Here is a 14,044-nt window from a genome sequence, read left to right as displayed (position 1 = left end):
ATAAGAACAAAAAGGTGGATGCACTATCACGACTAACTGAAGAAAACTACTTTGAAATCCCTTCCGTTCCTATAATACCTCACAAACGCATTATTGGAGTTGTCCGTTCCTTAAAGGAAGAGGTTCTGCATGGTATAAGTTTGGATTCACCCCCACCACAACTAAATACTGATGCAGAAGGCTTCCTCTACTACAACGACAAACTTTACATACCACCTACCCTACGCACCAAGATCTTGGAATTATCGCATGATGTGCCTATGGCAGGACATATGGGTATGACAAAGACTTTCAATTTGATTTCTCGACAATTCTGGTGGCCTGACATGAAAACATCTATACAAAAATTCGTCTCTTCATGCAATGTCTGTGCCAGGTCCAAAATTGACACTACGAGACCATCCGGTCTACTATGCAGTCTACCAATACCCCAAACTCCATGGGAGGTTTTGTCATTGGACTTCATCGTAGAATTGCCTCCTTCCAAAGGATTTAATACCATCTTGGTGTCAGTGGACCATCTGACAAAGATGGCACATTTCATTGCTATTCGCAGACTACCTTCGTCCAAACAAACGGCAGAACTCCTGATGAAACATGTCTTCAGATTACATGGTATCCCAAAAACTCTTCTGTCTGACCGTGGATCCCAATTTATTTCTAAATTCTGGCAAGAACTATGTCACATACTACGGATTGAGCGGAAGCTCACTTCTCCTTACCATCCGCAGACCAACGGACAGACTGAAAGAGTCAACCAATGCATCGAGCAGTATTTACGTTGTTACACTTCTTACCAACAGGATGATTGGTTGGATCTTCTCCCCCTGGCAGAATTTGCCTACAACAACGCAACTCACAGTACAACCAAGCAGAGTCCGTTCTACTTGAACTATGGGTTCCATCCCTCTATTCTCCCTCCACGCATCCTTCCTTCAAATAACCCAGTAGCCTCAGACTATCTTACCCAAATAAAGGATTCTCTGGGTTTACTAAATACTACCATTGCACACGCTCACAGTCAACAAAAGAAGTACTATGATCTTCGTAGAAGACCTTCTCCACAGTATACTATCGGGGACCTCGTTTGGCTCTCAACAAAAAACTTGAGACTGAAGATCCCTAGCAAAAAGCTTGGACCTCTGTTCTTGGGACCTTTCCCAATCAAGAAACTTATTGGAAAAGCTGCAGTGCAGCTTACATTGCCAATGGACCTAAAAATCCATCCCATTTTCCATGTGTGGCTACTAAAACCCCATGTTCCGGACCAAGGAATAAGGCCTAATATTCCACCTCCCCCTCCTGTACAAGTTGAAGGTGGAGAAGAATACGAGATAAAAGAGATTCTGGATTCTCGTATCTACAGAAGAAGACTTCAGTACTTGGTTAGATGGAAGAACTATGGGCCCCAAGACGACACCTGGCTAAACACCTCTGACATACATGCCCCTAGATTAATCCGCAATTTTCATGCGAGATACCCAGACAAACCAGCTCCAGAGGCCTTCAGGAGCAGGCCTTAAGGGGGGGGTATTGTAATGTTCCGGTACCTTTGGTACCCTAAATTACACTTTCCACAAGTGTATGCGCCCCACCATTTACTTTTGGAAAGGTGCGCATACACCTTTAAGACTGGAGCTGTCATCACCCAGCGCCGGACTAGATGGCTATTTAAAGCGCCGGTTCTCACTCACATGTGTTCGTTCAAACACCCTTACTTGGATGCTAACCTTGCTTGAAGCTTCCATGCTTGCAAGCTTACTTCGCTGACGGAACCTCGCTGCGCTGATCCCTGTATCCCGCTACTGGATCATCCGCCTCTCCTGAACCACCCTTCGGCTGTATCGCTAATAGTGCTAAGTACCCCGCAGGGGAATTCTCTATAAACTTATACTAAGCTTACACTATCTAGCTCTGCATAGTAAAGACTGTTTATCACATCTGCATAACTAGATTGCTAGCTCTTGAGACTACTGCTACTTTTCTGCACTGGGTTGATCTCTTTTGTATGTCCACCTGCTATTCTATCATCTGCTATCATACAACATTGCTAAACCTTCCTGCATCCATCTGCTACTGTCTCACCTTCAAGTGTCTATCACCTACCACCTCCACTCAACCTATCCCTCAACCTTCATCATTGTGTTACCACATACATAAAGTCACTCTAGGAACCAGTTTGCTAATTGTGTGTATTTACTGGCTGAAATAAGACCTTCCACACATGATGAGTCATTGAGGTTGGGAATGGTATCTCAGCATATCTCTTACATGACTACTGACGTGGAACTATTTCTGCAGCTGAAAATCCACACCATATAAGAAACGCAGGAGCGTTACAAACATATGCAGACTAGGCTGCAATTTTTTTTTCCCCCTAAATGGGTTTTTATTGCAAAGCGGGATACAACAACAGTATGGAAAGGGTGTATCTCACTGTACCATATGCACACTAGGCTGCAATTTATTTTTTTCCCCTAAATGGGTTTTTATTGATAAGCTGAATACAACCGTATGCAAACGGTGTATCTCACTGTAACAAATGCAGACTAGGCTACAATTAAATTTTTTTCCCCTAAATGGGTTTTTATTGCAAAGCGGAATACAACAGTATGCAAAGGGTGTATCTCGCTGTACCATATGCAAACTAGGCTGCACATTTTTTTACCCCCTAAATGGGTTTTTATTGTAAAGCGGAATATAACAACAGTATCCAATGGGTGTATCTCACTGTAACGTATGAATGAAAAACTGAAAAATAATTGTCCCCTTAATTCGTGCTTGTTGAATAGCAGATTTGAACTGCAGTGTCTAAATGCTGTAAGTCCCAGTAAAATATGAAGGAAAAAAGTTTTTTTTTTTTTAAATCCAGATTAAGCAGACACATATGCACTGAGCTTGCATTACATGGCCGCTACATGCCGCATGCCTAACAGGTTGGATACTGTTGTTGTTCTATTCCGCTATTGAATAAAAAAAACAACTTTTGAATGAAAAACAGAAAAATATTTTTTTTCCCTAAATACTGAAAAATAATAATTTTTCCCTTACATTGGTGCTTTTTGAAGAGCAGATTAGAAAAAGCAGTGTCTAAACACTAAACGTGTCTAAGTAAAATATGAAGGAAAAACGTTTTTTTCTTTTTTAAATGCAGATTAAGCAGACACATATGCACTAAGCTTGCATTACATGGCCGCTACAAGCCGCACGCCTAACAGACTGTTAAATGTTTTTTTTCTCCCTCCTTCTCCTCACTGGGCTCAGGTCAGGGCAAAAAGATCGTGCACTGCACCCCCACACAATACAATCAATGTAGATCGCTGTCTGATTAAAGAAGATTCTTCCTATTCTTTCCTGAATGCAATCTCCAGCCTGCCCCTACAAAAATCTCCTATCTCTCCCTCAGGGCAAAAAGATTGTGCACTGCACCCCCACACAATACAATCAATGTAGATCGCTGTCTGATTAAAGACGATTCTTCCTATTCTTTCCCTGAAAGCAATCTCCAGCCTGCCCCTACAATAATCTCCTATCTCTCCCTCAGCAGCATCAGGAACCTGTCCCTACAGTAGTTAGAGCAGAGTGACGTGTGGCGCTATGTGACTCCAGCTTACATAGAGTCTGGGTCACATGCTACACTGGCCAATCACAGCCATGCCAATCAGCAAGCGTTTAACTAGTCTAACCATAGAAGCCATGAAGGCTTCTATGGTTAGACTAGTTAAACGCTTGCTGATTGGCTGCCTTGCACCTGTTGAAACCGTGCAATTAAAACCGCGCCAAAACATCAAATAACATTAGCGAACAATGGACAGTATCCCGAACATACAGTGAAATGTTCGGTTCCGTGTCCGGGTACCGAATACCCAAAAGTCTGGTACGATCCCGAACAATACAGTCCTGGTTTGCTCAACCCTACCCAATACCTCTGGGAACTGTAGCAAACTCTCATTCAACCTCAAAAATCGATTCACAGAAGATGACATTTCTGATAATGAATAATATAAAATAATGGGGGCATGATTCGACCATGTTATATTTATGATTTCAGTATTCTAAACTGCGTGCACTTGTCTGTGAGGGATCAGGAAATAATCTATTCTTGTATATATCTTATGCATAGGACGTGTAGTCTTTTTCTCCCACATGCTGTAGTCGCTATGCATCCACAAGTTGAAGTTTATGTAGTGTTTGAGTTATTTGTTTACTAGTTCAAGAGGGAACAGATGAAAGTCCAGTTGAAGTATTAACTGCAGGTATTATAGGTATATTTAAATCCACACTTAGGATACATTGTCCTTCCAAAAAGTCTGAGAAAATGTTCAATGTTGGTGCTAGAAAAACATCTTGTTGATAATTAGGTGCATATATAGACACCAGTGTCACCTTAACCCCACCTATCGAGCCCTTAACAAAGGCATATCGACCTCCAAGATCAAGAAGAACTTCTTGCAGAGTCCATGCAAGCTTATTCAAGATAAGTATAGTTACCCCCCCTAGATTTAGAACTTGCATTAGTTGAGTGATACCCTAAAGAATAATGTTTATTTCTTAGAATGGGAGTTTTATCCTCTCGGAAGTGCGTCTCTTGAATAAACGTCACATCTGCCTGTGAACGTCTCAAGTCGTTAAAGAGCATATATATTTTTTCGGGTATATTGAGACCCCTTGAGTTTAACTAAATTACTTTTATATTTGTCATTGGTCCCAAATCAAAAAAAGGAAAGAAGAAAAAAATAGAAAAAAATAAATAAAAAGGGAAAACCCCCTTAGAGAGAAAGGCCCCCCTACCTACAAGAAATAACTAATTGTTATTTATACGCCCACCAAGAACCCTAAAGATGTAAGCGTAATCCTATTTGGGGGGGGGGGGTATCCCGACAGAACCCCAGGGCGAGGCCCCAGCCCCTCTCTCTCCGACCAAAACATAGTTTCTATGTAAATTCGAATTTAACCGGCATACATCTAATCCAATACAAAGGTGATAATAATACTACCCCCTTCACTTTCACAATACAAAAAACTAGCTCACATGTTAATGTCCAAATAGTTCTTTATCATTATAGGCCCTTAGATGTTATCTCTCCAACACATAGCTTCATCTTGGTCCACAAGGAGGAGGAGGGGGAAAAGGGAGGCTTATCTCCCCCCTCCCTCCCCGTCTGCCTCCAAGCACTGGGGCCTCTTTTACACTTAAATTGTAAGGGAAGGCACCCCTGCAGAGAATCACTGAAAGCATTATATTAGTCCACTCTCATTGTCACCAAATAAGAATGCTAAATTTCAAGAGTATATTTAATCCATTATTAACCTCATCTTGTGTCTTCCGATGTGTTTACTATAACACAGAATATATTGCCCGTCCTAAAAGATACAGGTACTAAAAGTGCAAAAAAAAAAGTAAAGTGCAGTATAGTGCAACAACAAAAAAATGCAAAATGTGTTAAAATAACAAAAATTTACTGGGAAAAAAATGTCATATATTTGTATGAAAGTATGTACATTATGTTAATTATTGTGTATTTAAGTCATATATAGAAATTACATGGTGTGCAGAGATTGGGACTATATCACTCAATATCTACACCTCCACAAGTGCATTATAGTTCAATTTTGTGACAAAAAAAAAAAGGAATAAGGGTAAAGTGCAATATAGTGCAACAACAAAAAAGTGTTAAAAATATCCAAAAGTAATTTAGTGAGAAAAAATTCAATATATCTGTATAGAAATATGTAAATTATATTGATTATAGTGTATTTAAATAATAATAATTAAAAAAAAATCATATTCATGTAAGACTTTTATAATGTAATAAATAAAAAAACGAAAAAAAAAAAAAACACACTTCCCACCCCCATACCCCCTTTAGATGATCATATCTATTCTAGTGTCCCCCTCTTAACTGGTACTCTCCCTCTCAAGAATCAACCAGAGCACATATTTGCAGTCTCTAGCCCTTTTTAACCCATAAGATCTAGAACATTCATAACTGATAGCCTCCAGCCGAAACCTCAAAAATCAGCACATTTCATTTTCACTGTCTATCTGCTCATTAACCTCCCTGGCGGTATGATTATGTCAGGAATTATGTACCAAAAGCGGTCCAATTTTTTTCATGGAAATTTGGCGTTATGTATTATAGGCCTACAATTCTTAGTAATTACTGACTTAAACCTGACCAAAACAAGACTCTAGTAGACATCCCAGATGTGATAAATTTGAAACACAAATGCATGAATTATAATCTAATCAATAATATAATTTTATTATATAATATATAATATATATAATAAAATTATATTATTGATTAGATTATAATTCATGTGTTATATATATATATATATATATATATATATATATATATATACATATATATACATACATATATACACATATATATATATATATATATATATATATATATAATATAAATGTGTTATGTGTTTGGTGCAACGTTTGAATTTCCCTCCCAGTTCCGCTCCCATGCAGCATTGCTGCTGCAGGGAACGGAACCAGGAAGTCATCACACCGACGGACGAGCGGCGGGGATCTCGGCTGGCGGTCACAGCAATGAGAGATCATCGCTGGATCGCCAGGAGAAGGTAAGAGACACCGCTGTGTTCTCTGCACATCTACCCCGAGCGTGACTCGGGGATACCGATCCTAGACTAAAAAATCCACACCGAGTCACGCTCGGGGATACCGCCAGGGAGGTTAAGTCGAAATTCATAATCCTGTAAATCATGTAAAGTCCCTTTCTTTATAATGCTTATTTTTCTTCTACATATAATTCCCGTCTCTCCTGACCCGATCTTCAAATTCTCCCTTCCAATGAACCCCCAGTCACCTTCAATTCAGTTTGCTTCTGTGGATGTGGGAGAATTTGGTTCTTGTAGCTCAACTGTCCCTAAAAAGCTGAATAATTTTGGCAAGTCTGCTGGATTGCATAAAGTATAGAAGGTCAAGCCCTTATGAAAAGTGACCGCTAGCGGGTAACTCCAGTGGTATGTAAATCCCAGCTGCTTAGCCTTTTATAGTACCGGGCGTAATAGGGCCCTACGATGTAACGTGGCTCTGGAAAGGTCCTGTAATATTTTGATGTTAGCTCCCTCATATTCAATTGATCCTATAGTCCATGCCTTCCGAAGGATCTCCTCTTTTTTAGTATAATAATTGATCTGACTGATTACATTCCAAGGTCTACCAGAGTCCAACAATCTGGACCAGGGACTCTATGGATCCTGTCTATTTCTAATTTCTAACCCAGTACTTTATGAAAAATGTTTCTCATCAAATCTTGCAACTGCTCTCTTCCTATTATTTTAGGCAGGCCCCAGAGTGTAAGATTATTACGTCGGCTCCTGTCTTCCATATCTTCTATGTAGAGCTGTAGAGAAATCGCTGTATTCATATAAGCATCTCTTGATGTTTCTAAGCTTAGAACTCTCTGTGTCAGTGTAGACACCGCCAGCTCTCCGGAGTTTACCTTACCCGACAGCTCATCCACATCTCTGCAAACCTCCTGTATGTCTTTGCGGTATGTTTCCTCCAGCCTTGAGATAATAGTTTTCATCTCAGTCCTGGTTGGAAGGGCCCGGAGGAGAGTTCTAATATCTGCATTCACCGCATCGCTTGACTCAGCATGGCCCCCAGAAGTCTCCACATAATCCACTATCTGCTCCGGTGGATCTGAGAGTGTAGCCGCCAACTCCGCACTCCTCACAGTTTGATATGTGCCTCATGGAGTTACCATCTTAGTTTCCAAGAGCCCAGTCTGCGTGTAGGGGAAAAAATAATTTATCTCCTCCGACGGTCTAGTTGTTCGGGTGCAGGCTGATTTAGCGGTGGAGCGAGTTTTCTGTTTTTTTGCCACTGACATGCCAGAATTATACAGCCAAGTATGTTTGGGTCAGAGAAGGAGCAACCAGGAGCTCATGCAGAGCACGTCCTCACCCCGCCATGTCACAGCTCTGCCCCTCAAATGGCCTGATTAAATACAATCCCCGCCGTTCGCAATAGGAAGCGGCATGAGTTCCACCTACCTTCCACTGGGCCAGAGGTGACAAAATCGGAAATAACACTGCTACACTGGACTTCACGCATTTCACCAGAAGGGGTCATCAGGAAGTAATCAAAGACAAATGCCTTGAGGTTCAGTGTAGCGGTAATTCTTCAGGTTTTGTCACGTCCAGCCCAGTGGAACGCAGATGAAACACACGCCGCTTCGGATTTCGAACGGCGGTGATTGTATTAAACCAGGCCATCTATAGTGGGTGCTGCTTGCAGGGGCACATAAATGTGAGTTTTATAACATATTTATTTTTATGATAACATTTTTAATCATGTGTGTGTGTAAAGGCAGGCTTCCCAATACTATATATAATAATTGGTAATATAGTGTATATATAGAAGAATAAATCCAATAGTAATAATGGGATGTAGAGGAACGGTGGTTGCCATGGTGTGATTTACTATGCTGAAAAATAAATATATTATTAATGGGTATTATGGTACATTAATCCTAGAAGTAACAATAGAAAAATCAGAAAAGACTCTCTAGAGGGCATAGTGACAAACAAATTGAGAGTGTGAGTCATGCAATAAAAACAGTGAACAGCAGGGTAGCATGGAGAAGAAAAGGGGTGGAAGGATGTGTGCATCAAAGAGAAAGACAGACAAGTGCTGATACTTACCAAAAAAACTGTTAAGTCATACAACAAGAAACAATAGAGAAACATTCAGTAGATTTTATTTTACCCATACAATCCAATATACAAAAAATCCTCATTGATCCCCATGGATGCCACTGTTGTAAGCCAAGATGTCCAACTAGGCTTCTTTTTGCAATAGTATTTTGGTGGATGCACCCACTGGTATGTTCTAAACTGAAAACTTGCAAACCAGGAAAACAAAAATCATGTATAGCTAGGAAATAATGGGCTTCTGCTGTCAATTCTTTTCCAGATGAAGGTTTCTGTTTTCATAGACTTGTTGTGCTTGCAGTTATTATAGTTGCAAAAATATTAGTGAAAATGGCGCCTCTTGTAAAGCTAACCAGTTAACTTATTGTGTAGCTGCCATCCGTTTTGGTATGTGCCAAAAAATGTGAATAAATTATATTTGAGACTCTATCTTATACTGTATGTCAATGTGTATCAATATTAAACCTTACAAATGCATATAAAACCAAAACAGTGCTGTTTCTTTAACAAAGGCATTCCATTGTTCAAATACAATAAAAAACTGTCCATAAAAAATTTTCTTCAAAACACCACGTGCATATAAATGCTTTGTATTCTTACTCAAATCTGTGATAAGCCGAGTCTCATGATCTCGCTGATCACAGAGTGAGCCGCTCGTGCTCCGCAGGATGTACATGGACGCCCTCCAGGCAATTAAGGTCCGCACTGTTGCTGTCTTTCGGCTATATTGCGGACGGGAAGTGATTAAAAATGTTATCATAAAATACATATGTTATAAAACTCACATTTATGTGTCCCTGCAAGCGACACCCAGTATAGATGGCCTGGTTTAATACAATCACCACTGTTTGCAATCCGAAGCGACGTGCATTCCATCTGCGTTCCACTGGGCTGGACCTGACGAAACCTGAAGTATTACCGCTACACTGGACATCAAGGCATTTGTCTTTGATTACTCCCTGATGACACCTTCTGGTGAAATGCATTCAGGTCCAGTGTAGCAGTGATACTGGCCCAGTGGAACGCAGGTGGGACAAACGTAGCTTCCAATTGCGAACAGCAGTGATTGTATTAAACCATGCCATCTATATTGGTGGTTTTGGATATAAGCTGAGCCCTTCTTGAAGTAAAGAAGCTTTATAAAAGTGATGAGGGTTCTGGTGGCCCAAAGTCATCTGCTGAGCGTCCCCCCTATTTAAGGTGGAGGAGCACAAGCAAGGAGCACTTTCTCAGAAGAATACAGAGCACTCATATGCATGTGATGTTTTGAAGACATTTTATTATAGACAGTTTTTGATTGTATCTGAAAAATGGAATGCTTTTGTTAAAGAAGAAACAGCACTGTTTTGGTTTTATATATGTTAGTAAGGGTTTAATATGGGTACACATCAACATTTAAGGTAACACCTCAAATATAAGTTATAATAGTTGTACTTGTGCACTTGCAATAGAAACAATTGAGTACTGTCCATGATACATTTCTTTATTTGTATTAACATCTACATTTTTAGGAAAAGCTTTTGGGGTGTACCACCTTCTTCAAGGTCCGAGCAGTATTTCTTGCAGAAGAGGTTACAACCCAATAGCTCGCACCTTATACTCAGAAGACTGGGCTAATAAGATATTGGGGTAGATTTTAAATGTTTTCATTACATCAAGTAGATTTGGAAGAAAAACTGAAAATTTCCTATCAAATACTTACCATGATTTTCCTTTCCTGATGGACTCCATGGCAGCATAGGTACGGGTTAACCCCGCCTCCTCTCCTACCCTATAGGACCCCACTCCTATAAATTTTTGCTCTGTGCAAGGAGCTGTGTTCCATGACTAGCCTACTCCAGCAGACAGGAGGGAACTCCTGCTGCCATGGAGTCCATCAGGAAAGGAAAGTTACGGTAAGTATTTGATAAGAAATTTTCAGTTTTCCTGACAGACTTCATGGCAGCATACGCATGAGAAATAACTAGCCATAAACACTCGGGTGGGCAATTGCTGGTCAAAAAAAGGTTTAATTTGCACCGTCAACAGACAGTATCTGCAAACCAAAGTTAACAGAGGACAAAGAGGCCGGTTCAACACAGTAATGGGCCATAAAGGTGTTAATTGAAGACCACAAGGCCGCTCTGCAGATCACTTCAGGTGACGGGAGGTTGCACACGATGTAGAAATACTTCTGGTTGAATGAGCAGTCACCGCCTCCGGAGGCGCCAAGCCCTTAGCTCTATACGCCCACAGAATGGTCTGAACAATCCAAGCCGCAATAGATCTCAAAGAGGCATGCAGGCCCCTGCTCTTTCAATCTAAGAAAACGAACAGATGGTCGGACCGACACTTTAAAATAAAGCTGCAGCATAAGCTTTCCTGGTTGGGTAGAATTCCTTCGGTTAAGATGACCCTACTACCTAGAATCCTATATTTATTTCGGTCTCTCCCCATACCCATTTACAAACCCCAATTGCTTAACTTACAATCTAGTATAATCAAGTTTGTGTGGGGCAAGAAAGATTATCGCTGTGCGAGATCAATCCTTTACAGACAAAAAACGCAGGGCGGTTTGGCTTTACCAAACTTATGGAAATATTACCAAGCTGCTCAACTAGCCCAGTTCTCTGCGATCTATACCCGTGGTCCAAAACCGGATTGGATCCAGATAGAAAGGCAAGCCATACCCCATCACACTCTTGACTATATTGTATGGTGTCCTCCGAAATTCCAACCAGCAATTTTAGCACCCACCCTTTCTCACTCGATGCGACTATGTAGACAACTTTACCAACTTCCCTCTTTAGTCTCCCCTATGAAACCGCTTATCCATCTGTATCACCATCCTCAGTTCTTGCCCGGTCATGACATCAGGGCTTTCCAGTGGTGGATGAACAAGGGTCTATACCGCATTGTGCACTTTCTTACACCTTCTGGCCCAATATCCCTCTCCCACTGCACTAAATAACTCAAGATGCCAGCCACGGAACAATTTCGCTTCCTGCTGATTTCTCATTTTTTTAACTCCATGTGGTTGGATAAACGTGCACCCCCTTTCGTAACCCAATACGAACAGTGGTGCTCAGAGATCTCGGAGATGAGAGGAGGTATTTCGATCATATACTCTGCACTCATGTCCTCGCCGAAATAACCTGCTTACGCTCAAATATGGGAACAGGACCTACAACTAGAATACTCCCCTGAGGCTTGGCACCAGATTTTTCGTAGCTCTTTTAAAGGCATAATTAACTGCATCCTCATTGAAACTAATGTCAATATACTCACACGTTGGTACTTGGTCCCGACCCGCCTGGCGAGGATGTTTCCTAACTCCTCTCCCCTGTGTTGTAGGGGGTGCGATCACCAGGGCTCCTTCTTACACACGTGGTGGTATTGCTCTAAAATCAGATAATTCTGGAATACGTTCTTCCACTTGCTATGGCTAGTCACGGATCTCCAGATTCCCCAATCACCGCAGGCAGCGTTCCTCCAAGAATTTTCCCAAATATACCCCAAAAATCTGTCAACCCTAATGTTCTTTATGATACTAGGAGCTAAGCTCACCCTGGCCAAAGCCTGGAAAAGACCCTCGATTTCCATTCAAGCGACCAAACAGAAAATGTATTGGATTATGACCCAGGAAAAAATGGTTGCCATTTTCCAGGATAGGGGGACAAAGTTTGAGAGCGTTTGGGAACCCTGGGCTCGATATACCCACGTTGTATTGTGACCCCCCCTTTTTTTTTTGTTATATCATAAGGATCCCCCCGGTGACCTTCCTTTCCCACCTTCATTTTTCCCTCTGCTGACTCTTTTCTTTCCTTTTCCCGCTGGTCTCTTCCCTCTTTCCACCCATTCCCCCTTTCATTCCTCATTGTCCTTCACCGCTAGCTTTGGTCTTCACTGCTCCTCCTCCAAGGGCCTCTAGCACTTCTCCATGTTTAACACGTTGGACGGTGCTCCTTTGCCTTACGGAACGCTGTCCCTCACCGGTATTCCTCCTAGTCCCCAAATGTGTCGCAACCCTATGGGTGCTTGGGGTCAGGAGCCTACTCACTGGTGCAGCTTGCTGGAATTTTTTTTTCTTTTTTCTAATTTTTGTGGTTTAAAAACCCTAGGCTCCTGGGCGGAAGCAGGGATATTCCGAGTTATGTATAGGATATATTTTACTAAGTTGATGCAAGAGCCACCTACTTGATTGATGTTATCACTCTATTGAGCTTAGTCATACGTGCGGCCTTTTCCCCAGGCGCTTACACCTTGCCTTGTTTCCTATCGAGGTTTGTCTTTGTTCTGTTTCACCACTTGTTCATGCCATGCTTTCGCATTATTATTGTTATCTTGTCACATCTCTGGATGACTGTTTGGACTGTTTGTAATTTTTCATTTATGCTCATCAATAAAAACTATTGAAAATTAAATTAAAGCTCCAGGACTTCTCCCACATCTAGAGGATGAGATTTAGGGCTCTCAGGAGATCTGAATGTTGACAATCTCTTGGTTTATGTGGAAAATGGAGGAAACCTTACGGTTTGAACCCAGCATGGGAACCAGCACCACATGATCAGGGAAGAATGTAAAAAAATGGCTCCTTGCATCCTAAAGCACTAATTTCAGAGACCCTTTTTGCCGAGGTTATAGCCACCAGGAAGGCAATTTAAAGTGAAAGATTTTTTTATAGAGAGTGGGCTTGCATGCTCCAGTTCAGTTGCTGAAAGGAAGTCTAGAATAAACGGGAGGTCCCACTTGGGGAATCTGGGTTTCCTAGGGGGCCTAAGCCTAGCAGCCCCTCTGAAGAACTGGTGTGTAAGGGGATGTTGGGCCCAGGAAGTACAGAAATGGCTGAAACTTGAACGCAAAGTGAGCTGACTGCATGGGACAAGCCTAGGCCAGACTAAAGGAAACCAAGGATGTCTTGTATCTTAGGATCGGTGAAAGAGCCAGCTATGTTGGAAGTATATTCTGTAAATTTAGACCAAATCCTTTCATAGATTTTGTTGGTGCCAGGTGTTCTAGCATTTAGTAATGTAGAGATAGCCCCACTTGGACAACCTAGGGCCTCCAACCTTCCCCTCTCAAGGACCAAGTCATCAGGTACATGCCGGACAAGAATGTAACACAGTTCTTTTGGACAGGAGGTCCAGTCTGGAGGGCAAGGGAACCGGATCCCGAAAGCTGAGCTGCATCAACAGTGGAAACTATGGCCTGTTCGGCCAGTATGGAATTATTGCCACAATTTCTGCTTTCTCTATCCTGAGTCTCCACAGGAACCTGAAGATGACCAGAACTGGGGGAAAGGCGCACGCCTGGCGAAATCTCTGGTGGTCCGTCAGGGCATCCACCCCACAAGCCTGGGGAC

This window comes from Pelophylax lessonae, assembly GCF_965119305.1.
Source record: "Pelophylax lessonae genome assembly, chromosome: 2".
Taxonomy (NCBI): domain Eukaryota; kingdom Metazoa; phylum Chordata; class Amphibia; order Anura; family Ranidae; genus Pelophylax; species Pelophylax lessonae.
The sequence above is the reverse complement of the archived record's forward strand: the minus strand, read 5'-3'. Positions refer to the sequence as shown.